Source organism: Canis aureus, chromosome 22, assembly GCF_053574225.1.
Source record: "Canis aureus isolate CA01 chromosome 22, VMU_Caureus_v.1.0, whole genome shotgun sequence".
Lineage (NCBI taxonomy): Eukaryota > Metazoa > Chordata > Mammalia > Carnivora > Canidae > Canis > Canis aureus.
This window is the reverse complement of record NC_135632.1, coordinates 43,254,845-43,271,686: the sequence shown is the minus strand read 5'-3', so window position 1 is coordinate 43,271,686 and position 16,842 is coordinate 43,254,845. Positions and strand designations below refer to the sequence as shown.

The 16,842-nt window shown below is 38.3% G+C and overlaps 1 protein-coding gene across 8 annotated transcripts in view; it reads left to right on the top strand.

The window, feature by feature from the left end:
* The window catches only part of MYRIP (myosin VIIA and Rab interacting protein), a 357,362-nt gene that overhangs the window by 22,675 nt on the left and 317,845 nt on the right, over window positions 1-16,842 (top strand). The window lies entirely within an intron of this gene.

Genomic DNA, 16,842 nt, shown 5'->3' with positions numbered 1-16,842 from the left:
TATTCTGGATGCAAGTCCTTTATTGGATATATTGTGTTATCCTGTAGGTTGTCTTTTCACATCTTTGGTAGTGCCTTTGAAGTACAAAAGTTTTTTCATTTTTGTGAGTTCCAATTTATCTATTTCTTTTGTCACTTGTGCTTTTGTTGTCATAGCTAAGAAACTTCCCAAGTTTCTTAACCCAAGATCATGAAAGTTTATAATTTTTGCATGTAAGAGTTTTATAATTTACCACTTACATTTAGAGAATTGATCTTTTTGGGGTTAGTTTTTGTATGTGGTGTGAGGTAGGAGTCTAACTTTTGCATGTGCATATCCAGTTGTCTCAGCTATTTGTTGAATAGACCATTATTTTCTCCATTGAATTGTCTTGACACCCTTGTCCAAAATCAATTGACTGCAAATATGAGGGTTTATTTATGAACTCTCAATTCTATTCCATTGATTTATATCTCCATCCTTAATGTTGATACTACACTGTCTTGATAATTGTAGCTTTATAATAAGTTTTGAAATTGAGAAGTGTGAGTCCTACAACTTTTTTTTTCAAGGTTGTTTGGTTATTCTTGGTCCTTACTCTTAGATGGATTTTTAGAACAGCTTGTCAGTTCTTGCAAAAAAAGCAGCTGGGATTTTGATAAAAATTGAATTGAATCTATAGATCAGTGTTGAGAGTTTTGCTTAGCAGCATTAAGGTTTTTCCAGTCTATAAACATGGGATGTCATTCCTGTGTTAGGTGTACAGGTCTTGAACTTCTTATGTTAAATTTATTTGTAAGTATTTTATTCTTTTGATGCTGTTGTGAATGGAATTGTTTTTTAAAAAATATTTTATTTATTTATTCATGAGAGACACAGGGAAAGAGAGAAAGAGAGAGGCGGAGACATAGGCAGAGGGAGAAGCAGGCTCCATGCAGGGAGCGTGATGTGGGACTCAATCCCGGGACTCCAGGATCACGCCCTGGGCCGAAGGCAGGCGCCAAACCGCTGAGCCATCCAAGGATCCCCTGGAATTGTTTTCTTAATTTTATTTTTTGAATGTTCATTTTGAATGTTAAGAAATATGACTGATTTTTGTCTTCTATCCTGCAGCCTTGTTGATCTCAGTTTTTTGGTTCTGATTGTGTATGTGCTTATTCCTTAGAATTTTCAATATAAGTATCATGTTTTCTCTAAATAGAGATAGTTTTACATTTTCCTTTCCAGTCTAGATGCTTTTTAGTTCTTGTTACTATCAAATTGCCCTGGCTAGAACCTTCAGTACAATACTGAACAATAATGGTAAGAGTGACAATCTTGTTATGTCAGTGGTATCTGAGGGGAAAGCCTCCATCCTTTCACCATTAAGTATGATGTTCGCTGTGAGGTTTTTTTTTATAGATAGCCTTAATCAAGTTGGGAAAGTTCCCTTCTGTGCCTAGTTTGTTGAGTATATATATCAAGAAAGGGTGTTGGATTTTATCAAATGCTTTTTCTTTTATTAAGATGATCATGTAATCTTTGTCTTTTAGCCTATTAATATGCTATTACAGTGATTAGTTTTTCCACATATTCAACCAACCTTGCATTTCTGACACGTCACACTTTGTTATGGTATACATAATCTTTTTTTATATGTTGCTGGATTTTGTTTGCTAAAATTTCATTGAGGATTTTTCATCTATATTTATAAAAATATTGGTGTATAGTTTTATTTTGTTGTGGTATCTTTTTTTTCTGCTTTTGGTATGATACCAGTGAATGATATCTAAACACATGATATCTAAACATGTGTATTTTTTATGTGGGAAGTTTTTGATTACTAATTGAAAATCTTTACTTGTTATAGATTTGTTTTCTTTTTCTTCTTCAGTCAATTTTTGTATGTTCTGTCTAGGAATTTTTCCATTTCATCTAGGTTATCCAATTTTTGGTATACCATTGTTCTCAGTATTCCTTTATGATGCTTTTTCTGTATTGACCTCTCTCTTTCATTTTAGTAATTTGAATCTTGTGTTCTTTCCTTGGTCAGTGTCACTAAGTTTGTCAGTTTTGTTGATATTTTCAGAGAATCAGCTTTGGGTTTTATTGAGTTTTCTTTGTTGTTTTTCTATTTTACTTATTTCCTCTCTGGACTTTATTATTTCCTTCCTATTGCTTACTTGGGTTTATTTGTTTTTCTTTTTTCTAATTTCTTAAGAAGTTAGAATCAATTTCTTATTGATTTGTGATACTTAATCATTTTTCAGTATAGGTGTTTATAAATTTACCCCTAAGCATGCTTTCACTGCATCTTCTAAGTTTTGGTATGTGTGTTTTCACTTTATTTCATCTCTAAGTATTTTATTTTTTTTTCTTTTTAAAGATTTTATTGATTTATTCATGAGAGACACATAGAGGCAGAGACATAGGCAGAGGGAGAAGTAGGCTCCATGCAGGGAGCCTGATGTGGGATTCAATCCTAGGACCCTGAAATCACAACCTTAGCCTCAGGCAGATGCTTAACCACTGAGCCACTCAGGCATCCCTCTAAGGATGACTTTTGACTCTGGTTACTTAGGAATGTGTTGTTTAATTTCCATATGCATGTGAACTCCCTGAATTTCCTCCTGTTACTGATTTCTAATTTTATTCTACCATGGTTAGAAAACATACTCTGTGTTCTTTCAATTCTTATACATTTATTGAGATTTATTTTACAGCCTAATATATGGTCTATATAGAGAATGTTTCATGTGCATTTGAGAAGAATGTATACTGGTCTATTCTGTAGAGTGTTCTGTAGATGTCAAGTCTAATTAGCTTATGATGTTCAAGTCTTCTGTTTTCTTGTTGGTTTTGCTAGTTATTCTAGCAAAATATAATTGACAGGTGGTATTGAAGTATCCAAATATTATTGCTGAATTATCCATTTCTTCCTTTACTTCTGTCAATTTTGACTATAAGGTCTTCCTTTAGTATTTCTTTTTTTTTTTTTTTTTTTAAGATTTTATTTATTTGTTCATGAGAGAGAGGCAGAGACACAGGCAGGGGGAGAAGCAGGCTCCCTGCAGGGAGCCTGACATGGGACTCGATCCCAAGTCTCCAGGATCATGCCCTTGGCTGAAGGCGGCGCCAAACCGCTGAGCCACCCGGGCTGCCCTTCCTTTAGTATTTCTTATAAGGTGTGTCTACTAGTGATGAAGTCTTTCTGTTTTTATATATCTATAATGCCTTATTGTCCTAATTTATTATTTATTACTGTAATTTTTCTGGGCATATAATTTTTGGGTTGATAGTCCTTTTAGTTTTTTGGCCTCCATTATTATTTTTTTAAATTTTATTTACTTATTCATGAGAGACACAGAGAGAGAGAGAGAGAGGCAGAGACACAGGCAGAGGGAGAAGCAGGCTCCATGCAGGGAGCCTGACGTGGGAACTAGATCCTAGGTCTCCAGGACCAGGCCCTGGGCTGAAGGCAACGCTAAACTGCTGAGCCACCTGGGCTGCCCAGCCTCCATGATTTCTGTTAAGAAGTTTACCAGTTGATCTGATTGAGGATCCACTGTATGTGATGAGTCACTTTTTCTCTGCTTTCAAGATTCTTTCTTCTCCTTTTTTTTTTTGGTGGGGGGTGCTTTTGATAATTTGACTATGATGTATCTAAGTGTGCCTTTTTTACTTTATCCTACCTACCTAGAATTTTTGTTGAGCTTCTTGGATGAGCGGATTAATGCTTTTCATCACATTTGGGAAGTTATCCAGCATTATTTATTCAGATATTTTTTTATGCCTTTTACTCACTCCTGTTTCTCTTGTGTGCTTGATGGTACTCTACAGGTTTCTGAGACTCTCTTCATTTTTATTTTACCCCAGACTAGATTATCTCAATCTCAAGCAGTCTCAAAATTTATCTTCAAGTTACCTGAGTATTTCTTCTGCAAATTCATATTTGTGGTTGAATTCTTTTAGTGCTTTTTCATTTCAGTTATTGTATTTTTCAAGTCCACAATTTCTACTTGATTCCTTTTCATAATTTCTCTCCCTTTGTTGATATTTTCTGGTGAAATATCACTCTCATACCTTCCCTGAATGATTTAGGCATGGTTTCCTTTAGTTTTGGATTATATTTATTTTTTAAAGAAAGATTTATCTATTTATCTGAGAGAGAGAGAGAAAGAGAGAGAGAAAGCGCATATGAGTAGGGGGAGGGGCAGAGGACAAGAATAATCAAGCTGACTCCCTGCTGAGCCTGGAGCTCATATGGGGCATGATCCAAAGACCCTGACATTATGACCTGAGTCGAAATCAAGAGTTGAATGCTTAACTAACTAAGCCACCTAACTATGCCTCTGATCATATTTATAATAGCTAATTTAAAGTTATTGTCCTGTAAGTCTGATATATGGTATTTCTCAGGGAGAGTTTGTATTGATTGCTATTTTTCCCCATGTGAGTCATTTTCCTATTTCTTTACATGTCTCATAACTTTTTAAATTGGACATTTCAAAAAATATAACATGGCAACTCTGAAAATCAGATTTCCCCTTCCCCTGGATTTATTATTGTTTCTGTTTATTTAGTGACTTCTCTAGACTAATTCTGTAAATTCTGTATTCTTCGTAATGTATGATTCCTGAAGTTTTTCTTGGTTAGTTTAGTGGTCATGTGATTGGACAGAGATTTTCTAGATGCTTTGAGTCAATAAGTCTCCCAGCCTTTGCTAAAGGGCTCTGTGTTTTGAGTATGTTTTCAGTGGCAGGCAATTTATACTTCTGTCTTAGTCTTCACTTCTTCCTTGCTTGGTGCCTGAAGGTTCATCAAGAGATGAGAGATTAGAGTCTTTGTACCTCTTCTCTTGAGTATCCACTCAGCTCTGTGAATGCACACAGCTTTGTAGATTCCCAGGCATATATTGAAGCTTTTCAAAACTTCCCATGGACATCTCATTTCTCAGTTTTTCCTTTTAAATATTTTGATAAACCTCTTACTGTTCTTAACTAGTAATTTTACTCAATGCCTTTTATGGGCCCCCTTTATGGTCCTTCTACTCCTACCTTGTAGAGCTTTGTACATTTCCTAGACTGAGCATTGCTCACTCTCTATGTGAGATAGTCTGTTGACTTGAATGCTTCCCCTACTAAATTATGATGCTCATGGAGAAGTAATCAGTATTTTTTCTTTTTCATCTGAAAATGTATTCCCAGATGTTTCTGGAACAAATGACTATTTATGGACTCTATAACACAAGGAAAATTCCTCCTGCATAGGATATGTGGTGTTTACTATCTTGCATTTAAAGTTCTTATTTAGCACTTAGAATAGGATTTCTTTTTGGATGAACCTTTCTTTGCAGCCTCTCACCTGTCAGGCATGTACTTGAAATGTGGGAATTATTTATGTTTTTGAAGTATACTGAACATCATTCAGTTCCTGATGCTGGTTTGTCAAGGCTGCTGGCTCTGGGCTGGACAGAGCTGACTTTTTCAAATCAAGCCATATCTGTTACTTAAAGCTTGATATCATTTGCTAGGAAGTATAGATTTGCTCATTGGAACATGGGACAGAAGATAACCTGCTTCACATTCCTTAGTATAGCCTAAGTAGATGTGATATAAAATTGACATTTGTTTTTGGAAATAAATAAATATATATATATTTTTATACATATATATGTGTGTGTGTATATATATAGATCTTAATCTTAATCGTAACTGCAGTAAAATATACATAACATAAAATTTACATTGTAACCATTTATAAGTATATAGTACAGTAGTGTTGAGTATATTCACATTGTTGTACAGCCAATTTCTAAAGTATTATACAAGTATATGCTGCTTTTGAAAGTTCATATTATGCCACTTTGCTTTTACAAAAGATCTCCTTTAGTACTGGTTTTTACTAATTGAGAAAAATCCAAAGAGGACTTTCATATCTTAAAAAAAAATATGACCAAAACCGAAAATAGCAGTCAGTGTTTTGTTTTGCAGCAAGCTGAGCCATTATAGAGGCAGCATTTATCCTGAGCAGCCAGACTGTCACTACCCAGCTCTTTTCCTGAGAATCACACTCAGCATCTCAGCATCAAACCCTCGTAGCTTTGAACTGTTTCTGTGAGCATCCAAGTTTTATTTTGATTTATTTTGTGCATCCATGAGCAAGATATGTCCTAAGGTATCAGAAAAGCCTAAGAGGTTATTTTTAAGGTCTGGGAATGCTAAAAAAAAATTTCCATATGAATTAATGGTAATTATATCTTTGCTTTACACCATTTCAGCTTAAGAAAGTTTTCATAGGAACACTCTACTTTCAGGCAGCAGGGAAACCTGTATTTTAAATATTGAATCCTGTAATCTGAAACTCTCTTGGTAACTCAAGGGTAATGAACTGGTTTGTGAGATCCTTTGAGTCTGTGTCTGTGTTCCTGATAAAGCAATCTTCATATTTCATAATAAGCATACTTACTATCAATCATGGGGAAATCCAGGGCCAGAGAAAGATAGGATCCATTTCTGCTAATCATAGGCTGCTTAAATTACTACATTGGTGGACAAGGAGCTTAAGGTATGGGTTAGATGGGGGCACCTAGGGTGGCTTAGTTGAGCTTTGGACTCTTAATTTTGGCTCCAGTCATGTGATCCTAGGGTGCTGGGATGGAGCCCCGCATTGGGCTCTGTGCTCAGTAGGAAGTCTGCTTGGGATTCTCTCTCTCCCTCTGTCCCTCTACCCACTCATGCTCTCTCTCTCAAAATAAATAAATAAAATCTCTTAAAAAAAGATACAGGTAGATGATGTTTGAGCCTTTTGGGTGGATTTCAATGAATCATACTATATAGAGGCAATGTGTCACAGTAGGCAGAGCATTGATTTTGGAGAGAGACCAATGTCTATTTGAATGACTAGATTTGTAACCTGGGGTAAATTACTGAATCTCTCTGAGGCTGTTTCCCCATAGGAAGAATGAGACTATAGATGTCTGTTGCCTAGTTAGGTAAGGATTTATAAAACTGCTATTATTGGCTGTTTTTTACTTGTGAAAACCAGAAATCAACTTTGTCTACTTTTTACTTGTGATTTCCCTTTAATTTGGAATTTTTATCCCCCCCTGCAAAAAACCTCTTTACCATAAAAATAACGTGGTTATTTCTAAAGAGCTTTTTTTTTTTTAAAGATTTTTATTTATTTATTCATGAGAGACACAGAGAGGGAGAGAGAGAGAGAGGCAGAGACACAGGCAGAGGGAGAAGCAGGCTCCATGCAGGCAGCCCAATGTGGGACTCGATCCCGGGTCGACAGGATCATGTCCTGGGCTGAAGGTGGCGCTAAACCACTGAGCCACGTGGGCTCCCCTCTAAAGAGCTTTATGAATGCTTAGTAATAAGTTGATGCTTTCCAGTTTTAGTTTAAAATGCTTAGAAGATAATTTCAGCTCCTTTTCAGGTATGGAAGCAAGCCCTATTATTCATACATGTGCATATGCTAGTTAGAATCATTTGATTGCAAAGGACAAGAATAGCCTTTGACTTACTCAAGGAGAATAAGGAAATGTTTGGAAAGAGACTTGGAGGCTTCAGATAATGGAACGAGGATGGCTCTAAGGATCTTGTTCTTGGTAGTGTGAACAGCTGGAGAACCTCTTCATGGAGGGGTCTTCAGAAATACTCAGCTCCAATTACAGTATTTGGACTACTTGGTATAAGAGTCACATTTTGGGGGAGAAAGTCTCATTGGCCTGGCCTGAGTTCTGTGCCTGTACTTGGCCTGAAGTGATGAAAACTTCAAAACGAATGGTTCCACCAATACCACATGAAATGTGGGAATGGAAGTTCCCAAGAATGAAATTGGGTGGCATTACCAAATTGTTGGTGGACGGTGGAATTGCCTGAATTGATCAAAGCTGGTGGGCAGAAAGCACTTTGATGTGAACAGACTTCTATGCTTTAAATTCAGAGGCTTATAAGAACCCTTTCTCCATCTTTTGTTTCCAATGGAAATTCAAGTGGTAAAGATTTATAAAGTAGTAGATAAGATGGTGAAAAGTCATGTTATCGGAAAGATGGCTTCAGGTTCCTGTAGAGTTCTGATACTGATTTCTCAAGAGAGATATAAAGGATTCATTCCCTCAGAGTAGAGAGGTAGAGAGCCTAGAGCTCAAACTATGTGGGTCTGACTCCACCTCTTTGATTTCCTTTACACAGCACAGGCACCTGTTTAATCAAGCTAAGCATCAGTTTTATCATCTGTAACATGGGACTGATAATTTCACCTTAAGTGACCTTATATACAGCAGCTAATGCATGCTCTGATAAACCCATAGTACTGATGTTTCTTCCTGCAAACTTCTCACAGCCCTCAAAACATTTATTCAAGGCATTGAGAAAATTGAGACTGACAATGTGTGGTCCCTACCCTCAAAGAGCTCTACCATAAGCAGATGGTTGTAGGCTTGCAGCATGAGGGGTGCCAAGACAGGGGGGGTGGGCAGTAGAAAATGAGGGCACCTAGCCTGATCAGGGAAGGTTTTCTCTAAAGTTGAGATGGATCCTAAACTGGGTGGGAGGCACTGCCTAAGTGAAATGATAAGGAGGGAAATCTGACTGCTGCGGTTTGGCATGACCAGAGTATAGTCCTGCTCAGGGCAGGGACAGAGCTGGAGAGCTGGCCAGGGTTTACTTGGATGGGAAGGACTAGGATCTCAAGCCAGGAAGTTCTGTCTTTTTGTGGTCCTGGAAAATCTCTTTTGCAAAATGTAGTCCTTCTGGATTTTCTTTACTTTGTCCTGAAAGAAGGAAGGAGGGAATATCAGGTGTGGACTGAATAATATTCAGGAATTTGATGCCAGGAAAAGCTGGATCAGATTGCAGCAGGCGCCATTATTTCTTTACAAAGTAACAGCTGACATGGCACAGAATTCTCAAATGCTGCAGGTAGAATATGTTTTCAGTTAGCCAGAGTTAAGGCTGATTTTCATGTTTCCTACTGGCTATAGGACTGCCTTAAGGTTAGTAATGATTTTGATCTTTTGTTTCAGTTTTTAATTTTCTTTTTTTTTTGTTTTTTTTTTTTTAGTTTTTAATTTTCTATCCATTTTAGGAAATTTTTATTTTAAAGGGTATTTTCAATTAGTATTCCTGTCTTTCCCCTAAATCCTATAAATGAAGGAAGCCAAAATATAAACTTGAATGGAAATTCTGTGTAGTTAAAAAAAAAATCACTACTTTTCATTTGCCTTACTAGTATTTAATTTGCATTTTTATTTATGAGCTTAATTTCAGCAGATGCTTCATCAGCTCTTTGAGCAACAAGGGAATGTGATAACAGGAATTTCTCTGGGTCTTAGCGAAAGATTATACTATAGTTGGTGATATACTGACTGATAAGTCTTTTAGTGCAAAACGAACAATCGCGTATCTTCAGATTTTCTGATCTCGATTTCTGCAAAAACATAATAATGTTTATATTCCATTTGAGGATTTTATTCTCTGCAATGTCCTTTTTTGTGTGGGTAAACTGTCAGAACTGTGGGAAATTTACTGGGATTTAATGACACATGCTCTTGGGACCTTCCAGTTCTTCATAGCTACATCTGCCACCAGAAGCCAGTGGTGGCTAATCTAATCTAAGAAGTTAATACCTTTGGGGGAGGCTGATTATATTCTGACAACCTCCAAGTAGAAAGATTCTAGGACATATGCTTAAATATATGCCAATTAAGTTAGATATTTTGGTTTAGTCAAGAGTTTCAAGTGTATAAGATTGTTTGCAAGTTGAAAAGTCAGTCACTTAAAATTTGAATAAATGTAGGTTTGCATTCCAAGTTCAAATTTGAAAACAGCATAGACTTTGGGATTATTTTTTAACAATTGTTTTCATACACATAGTGGGAAAGATTTGGTCAGTGTGATTGCTTCTTACAATGACCCTTTAAAGGGGTAGGATAAAGCAGGTTAGGGACATAGATTCTGGAGTCAAGTCTCCTCACCTAGTAGGTTGGCACAGCCACTTACCAATTGGTGACATTGAGCTACGGATTTAACGCTCAGGGCCTCCATTTCCCTCAATGAAAGAGTAGGAACTATAATAACTCTGATTTTTGAGAGACTTTACAGCAAAGCCTGCCACCACCAACACATTTTATAAAAAATATTAGCCATTGTTGCTATTATTAATTAATTATAATCATCATTAATATCACTTAGATCCAAATGTTTGGCCAATAGAGTTTGCAGAGAATGAACACTAATGTAGAAATTATGTTGAATCATTTTTTAACTTTATAAAAACAATTTCTAATATTATTAGCATAAGAGAGAATGATCATAAGGAAGACTTCCAAAGTGCCAAGGATATATATGTGTATTTTGTAATATTACACAAAATATATAGCAAAAACTGAACCTGGTGCAAACTGCTGTATATCCTGTAATTGTCTGCAGCTGTCACATATCATGGATGCCCCAAAACTGTTATTAATAAATATATGTGTATATATATATATAATTTCTTTTTATAAAGTTAATAAATACTTAGGGAAATGTAAAGAATATACTCTCTTAATAATTCCAACTCTTTCTCTATGAACTTTGGTGTAATTTTTCAACCATACACACCTGGTACTTTCAGAAGGTATTCAGTGAATATTTTTAAGATACCATGTGTCTTCCTACCAAAAATTTTCTAATGCATGTCCTTTACCTGTGGCCCCAGTTGCAGTTAGGTGCTCTGAGCATATTTGATCCTCTCCAGAATGTCCTTCTCTTTTGTATCCCATAAAAGGATCTTTAGGCTTGTACGTTGAACTACTTTGCCTGTCCAGTTGGACACATTAAATCCTATCACCAGTCTTAAGATAGTTTGTAAAGGTAGGTATCAAAATAGAGATTTAGCAATCCAAATTGATGTTGAAAATGATCTTAAATGTAATTTTATTTTTTCTGGAAAGAGATTATACATTATTTCTTGATAGTTTGCTAGTATGATTTTGAGAAATTTAAGTAGGTAAGGCAGGTTTGCTTGGTGGTTAGGAGCATAGACTCTGGAGCCAGTTACAAGCTGCATGCTCTTGGGCAAGTTATTTGCTTTCTCTTTGCTTTAGTTTCTCTCTTTTAAAAATGAGGCTAATATTAGTACCCACTTCCTAATGAAGAAAAAGACTGCCTGGTTTGTAGTAATTGTGGTATGTTTGCTGTTATGTACTTTTTATTTAGAGTACAGAGCTAGGTAATCCATACATCATAATCATATAATTTCCTCCTGTTTAAGATAGTTGAAGAACATGTCTGTTAGTGGCAGATCAGGCAATTGGGACTTACTCTTCTACTGAGGACAACTGGAAAATCTGAATAAAATATGTAGAAAAAATAATAAAATATATCCATTTAAAGCATGAGAGAGCTAGCTAACAAGATAGGAATCAGTGGACCAGAGCCCTGGGGGGACCATGGCCTAAGGAGGAGAAACCAACATTTGGAGCTTTCCCCTGGGCCATTTGCCAGTTTGTGAGTTTGTGACAGTTTGTGACAGCAGCAGTTTTGACAGTTACTTGGGATTAGGGAGATTGGATTTAGAGGCTTGCCAAAGGAGCCTGACAAAACCATTTAGTTTGTGTTGAGATCTCCAAAAGCTCCACCTTTGAAGTAGGGTGAATTGGATGAAGAAAGCCTGTGCAGGAACATCAGCTAAGATTCCAGTTGTTTCAGTTTTTTTTTTTTTTTTTTAAGATTTTATTGATTTATTTTAGAAAGAGACAGTGTGTGCATGAGGGAGGGGGGAGGGGCAGAGGGAGAGAGAATCTGAAGCAGACTCGATGCCAAGAGTGGAACCTGATAGGGCTTGATCTCATGACCACGAGATCATGACCTGAGCTGAAACCAAGATTTGGTTTGATTTGGTCAAACCAAATTTGACCAAAGATTTGGTCAACTGACAGCCAACTAGGCACCACCAGTTGTTTCAGTTTTGAAGTTGAAGTTCAATCTTAGAGATGAGAATGTATGCCTGGATTGTTGGCACTAAAGGCACCTGACACAAACAAGAATCCTCTGTAGAGGAAAGTAACTACAAATAGACTTCAATTTTGCAAAACCAATGCACAAATAAATAGATAAATAAATAAATAACTGGGTACAAGAGAAGATGAGAGGAAATGAATAAAAACAAGCAGAAAGGAAGGGAAAATATAAAAAGACCTACAGATTTCCCAGATACTGAGCTATCAGGCAGATTAAAAAATAACTATGTTACTATATTCAAAGAGATAAAGGAAAAGATTGAAAATGTAGACAGAAAAAAATCTAGAACAAGTAAGAAAATGCAATGGAAAATTTAGAATTGAAAAATTGCCCAATTAAAAAACTTAAAAACAGGTTTATGGGGCACCTGGCTGGCTCAGTCAGTGGAGCATGTGACTCTTCATCTCAAGGTTGTGAGTTTGAGCCCCACATTGGGCATGGAGCCCACTTAAAAAATAGCGGTCTAATGATAGGTTAAAAATACATGAAGAGAAAAATGAATCAACACTCAAAGAATTCTGACCTAAGTTGGGAAAATATCCAGAGTAAAATATGAGAAACGGGACATAAAATCAAAAGAAAGAATTTGAGACATGAAGAGTACAGTGAAAAGGTCCGACAAACACAGGTGATTATGGTCACCAGAAAGAAAAAAGAATAATAAAAAAAAGAAATATTATCAGAAGAGAAAATGCCTGAACAATTTACAAAACTGATGGAAGTTTATGAGAACTACAGACTCTCTACAAAAGAGAGCATAATTACAAAACAGAACTGGATGGCTAATTTTATGTGTCAGCTTGGCTGAGCCATAGTGCCTAGATATTTGTTCAAATATTATTTTGATGTTTCTGTGAGTATGTTCCTTTGGAAGTGATTAACATTTAAATATGTGGAATTTTTTTTTTTTAAATATGTGGAATTTGAGTGAAGTAGATCACTCTCCATAATGTGGGTGGACCCCATCCAATCAGTTGAAGGCCTTAACAGAATAAAGACTGACACCCTCACCGCTCCATCCAGAGCAAGAAATTCTGCCAGGAAACTGTGTTTGGACTCAAACTAACTCTTCTCTGAGTCTCCCGTCTGCCAGGCTCCCCCATCAGATCTTGGAATTGTCTGGCCTCTGCCATTGCATGACCCAGTTCCTTAAAATAAATCTCTCTCTTCCTCTTCTCTTTATCCTGTTGGTTCTGTTTCTTTGGAGAACCCTGGCCAATACAATAACCAAAGGAGAATTTTGAAAGAAGAGAAGCAAAAGCAAATTATTTGGGCACCCAGGACTGGAGAAATAATGTAGTGGCAAGACATCTTATGATACCCAAATCAACAGCAGAAAATGACTCAGGCTCAATGTTTCCTGGACTCCAACCTCTTGGTAGTCTCATTCCTTCCCCAGATGGAATAGGAGTCTTACAACAACAGCAGGTGAACGTGACACCACCCACAAGGGAAATCAATTGGGAGCCAAGTAGGGATTGGGAATCAAGTGGAGATTGGGAGTTTGGGATCAGTGGAGGATCAAGTGGACATAGGAAGTGCCCTCCTTCCCTGCTGGGTCTGAGACCCCTTTATCACTGAGCAGCAAGTAACTGGGTTGAGAAGCACTCTATATCACCACAGGCTGGGGGGTATCTCCCCACCATAAGTGCCCAGCCCAGGAAGCCTCTTCATCCCTATGGAGCTAATACCTTTCTCCCCCTTGATATACTGAGAAGAATTTTATCATACTAGGCAGCTTAGCCCTGAAAGCCTCTTTAGTTCCACAGGTGGAGTTTTCCTTACCCTACTGAGAGGCACCTGGCATTCTGGTCTAAGGAAACCCAGTGCACCCCTTCATGCAGCACAGCAAGAACCAGTGTGAGCCTCAGTGGCACTAGATAAGCCAAGTGGATTTTTGAATACTATGAAAATTAAATTTTCATTGGATCCTTAGTCTAAAAAAGTAGGACAGGGCCTTGTGCTAAATATACCTAAATAGAAGGACTACCTATTATAATAACAAAATAGCTAAATAGGACCCGGAGTCTCCTAACATAGTAGCCAAAATTTCCAGGGTACAAATGAAAAACACTCATCATAATAACTGGAATATTACAATTTGAGTGAGGAAGACAACTGATACTAACGTGAAGATTAATCGGATGTTGGAAATAACTGACAAGAATTTTAAAGCATCCCTTATGGCCTTGGGAGCAGCTCAGGAGGTGGCTCCCGGCAGAGGGGTCTGTGCCCTCCTGCCTTTGGGAGCCGCCCCCCGGGAGCGCGATTCCAGCAGCACAGGCCCTGGATCCTAGGGCACCGGGGAACCAGCCCACGATCCTGCCTCCCCCCGGGACAGGCGGAGGTGGGGAGGACACAGGACAGTGAGGACTCTCCTGCCGCCCCGCGGCCCGGAGCTGTGCAGATCAGCAACCCCCTCTACCTCCACCCCCGGCTCCCGGAGCATCCAGGCCAGTGCGGACTGGGAGACTGTGGTAGTTACTGTGGGAGCTGAATCCAGAGCTGGGGAGCTGCCGCCGCCAGTGTGTTTGTTCCTCCTGGTGTCACCTGTGCCTGGGACAGAGCAGTGCTGCCAGGGAACAGGGGCCTCACAGGATAAACAGCTGCCACTGAGCCCAGCACCCAACGGGCCGGGGCAGCTCGCCCAGGTGCACACATCTGAGAATCAGCACAGCAGGCCCCTCCCCCAGAACACCAGCTGGAAGGACGGGAAAGAGCAAGTTCTTGGCTGAGCAGCGCTGGAAAGCTCCAGGGGAGGTCGAGGGATTTACAGTATATAGAACCAGAGGATACCCCTCCTTGTTTTTTTTTTTTTTCTCTTCCTTTTTCTAGTATAAAAGGAAGTTTTTACCCACTCTGCACTGAGCAAAATGAAAGAAACTCACCACAAAAGAAAGAATCAGAAACAGTACTCTCTGCCACAGAGTTACAAAATTTGGATTACAATTCAATGTCAGAAAGCCAATTCAGAAGCACAATTATCAAGCTACTGGTGGCTCTGGAAAAAAGCATAAAGGATTAAAGAGACTTCATGACTGCAGAATTTAGATCTAATCAGGCCGAAATTAAAAATCAATTAAATGAGATGCAAACCAAACTGGAGGTCCTAACGACGAGAGTTAATGAGGTAGAAGAAAGAGTGAGTGACATAGAAGATAAGTTGATGGCAAGGAAGGAAGCTGAGGAAAAAAGAGAAAAACCATTAAAAGACCATGAGGAAAGGTTAAGGGAAATAAATGACAGTCTCAGAAGAAAAAAATCTACGTTTAATTGGGGTTCCAGAGGGTGCCAAAGGGACAGAGGGCCAGAAAGCATATTTGAACAAATCATAGCTGAGAACTTCCCTAACTTGGGGAGGGAAACAGGCATTCAGATCCAGGAGATAGGCCCCACCCTAAAACAAATAAAAACCGTTCAACACCTCGACATTTAATAGTGAAACTTGCAAATTCCAAAGATAAAGAGAAAATCCTTAAAGCAGCAAGAGACAAGGGATCCCTAACTTATATGGGGAGAAATATTAGATTAAGAACAGACCTCTCCACAGAGACTTGGCAGGCCAGAAAGGGCTGGCAGGATATATTCAGGGTCCTGCATGAGAAGAACATGCAGTTAATAATACTTTATCCAGCAAGGCTCTCATTCAGAATAAAAGGGAGAGATAAAGAGCTTCCAAGATAGGCAGAAACTGAAAGAATATATGACCACCAAATCAGCTCTGCAAGAAATATTAAGGGGGACTCTGTAAAAGAAAGAGGATGCCCAAAGAAATAATCCACAAAAACAGGGACTGAATAGGTATTACGATGACACTAAATTCATATCTTTCAATAGTAACTCTGAATGAGAATGGGCTTAATGATCCCATCAAAAGACGCAGGGTATCAGACTGGATAAAAAAACAAGATCCATCTATTTGCTGTCTACAAGAGACTCATTTTAGACCTAAGGACACCTACAACCCGAAAATGAAAGGGTGGAGAACCATTTACCATTCAAATGGTCCTCAAAAGAAAACAGGGGTAGCAATCCTCATATCAGATAAATTAAAGTTTATCCCAAAGTCTGTAGTAAGAGATGAAGAGGTACGCTATATCATACTTAAAGAATCTATCCAACAAGAGGACCTAACAATCATGAATATTTATGCCCCTAATGTGGGAGCTGCCAAGTATATCAATCAATTAATAACCAAACTAAAGACATACTTAGATAATAATACACTAATACTGGTAGAATTCATATAGCACTTTCTGCAAATGACAGATTTTCTAAGCACAACATCTCCAAAGAAATAAGAGCTTTAAATGATACACTGACCAGATGGATTTCAGAGATATTTACAGAACCTTACATCCAAACACAACTGAATACACATTCTTCTCAATTGCACACGGAACTTTCCCCAGAATAGACCACATACTGGGTCACAAATCAGGTCTCAACCAATACCAAAAGATTAGGATTGTCCCTCGCGTATTTTCAGACCATAATTCTTTGAAACTTGAACTCAGTCACAAGATGAAATTTGGAAGAAATTCAAACACGTGGAGGTTAAAGATCATCCTGCTAAAAGATGAAAGGGTCAACCAGGAAATTAGAGAAGAACTAAAAGGGTGGAGGTCGTTGGTGTCACCTGCCAGCCGCAGGCTCCTGCACCTGCTCTTCGGCTCCCTGCCGGCTCCAACCAACATGCTCTGCGCCCTCGCCCGCCGCAGCTTCAGCACCTCGGCCCAGAACAATGCTAAAGTAGCTGTGCTTGGGGCTTCTGGAGGAATTGGGCAGCCCCTTGTGCTGCTTCTGAAGAACAGCCCCTTAGGGAGCCGCCTGACCCTCTGGATATTGCTCATACACCCCGAGTGGCCGC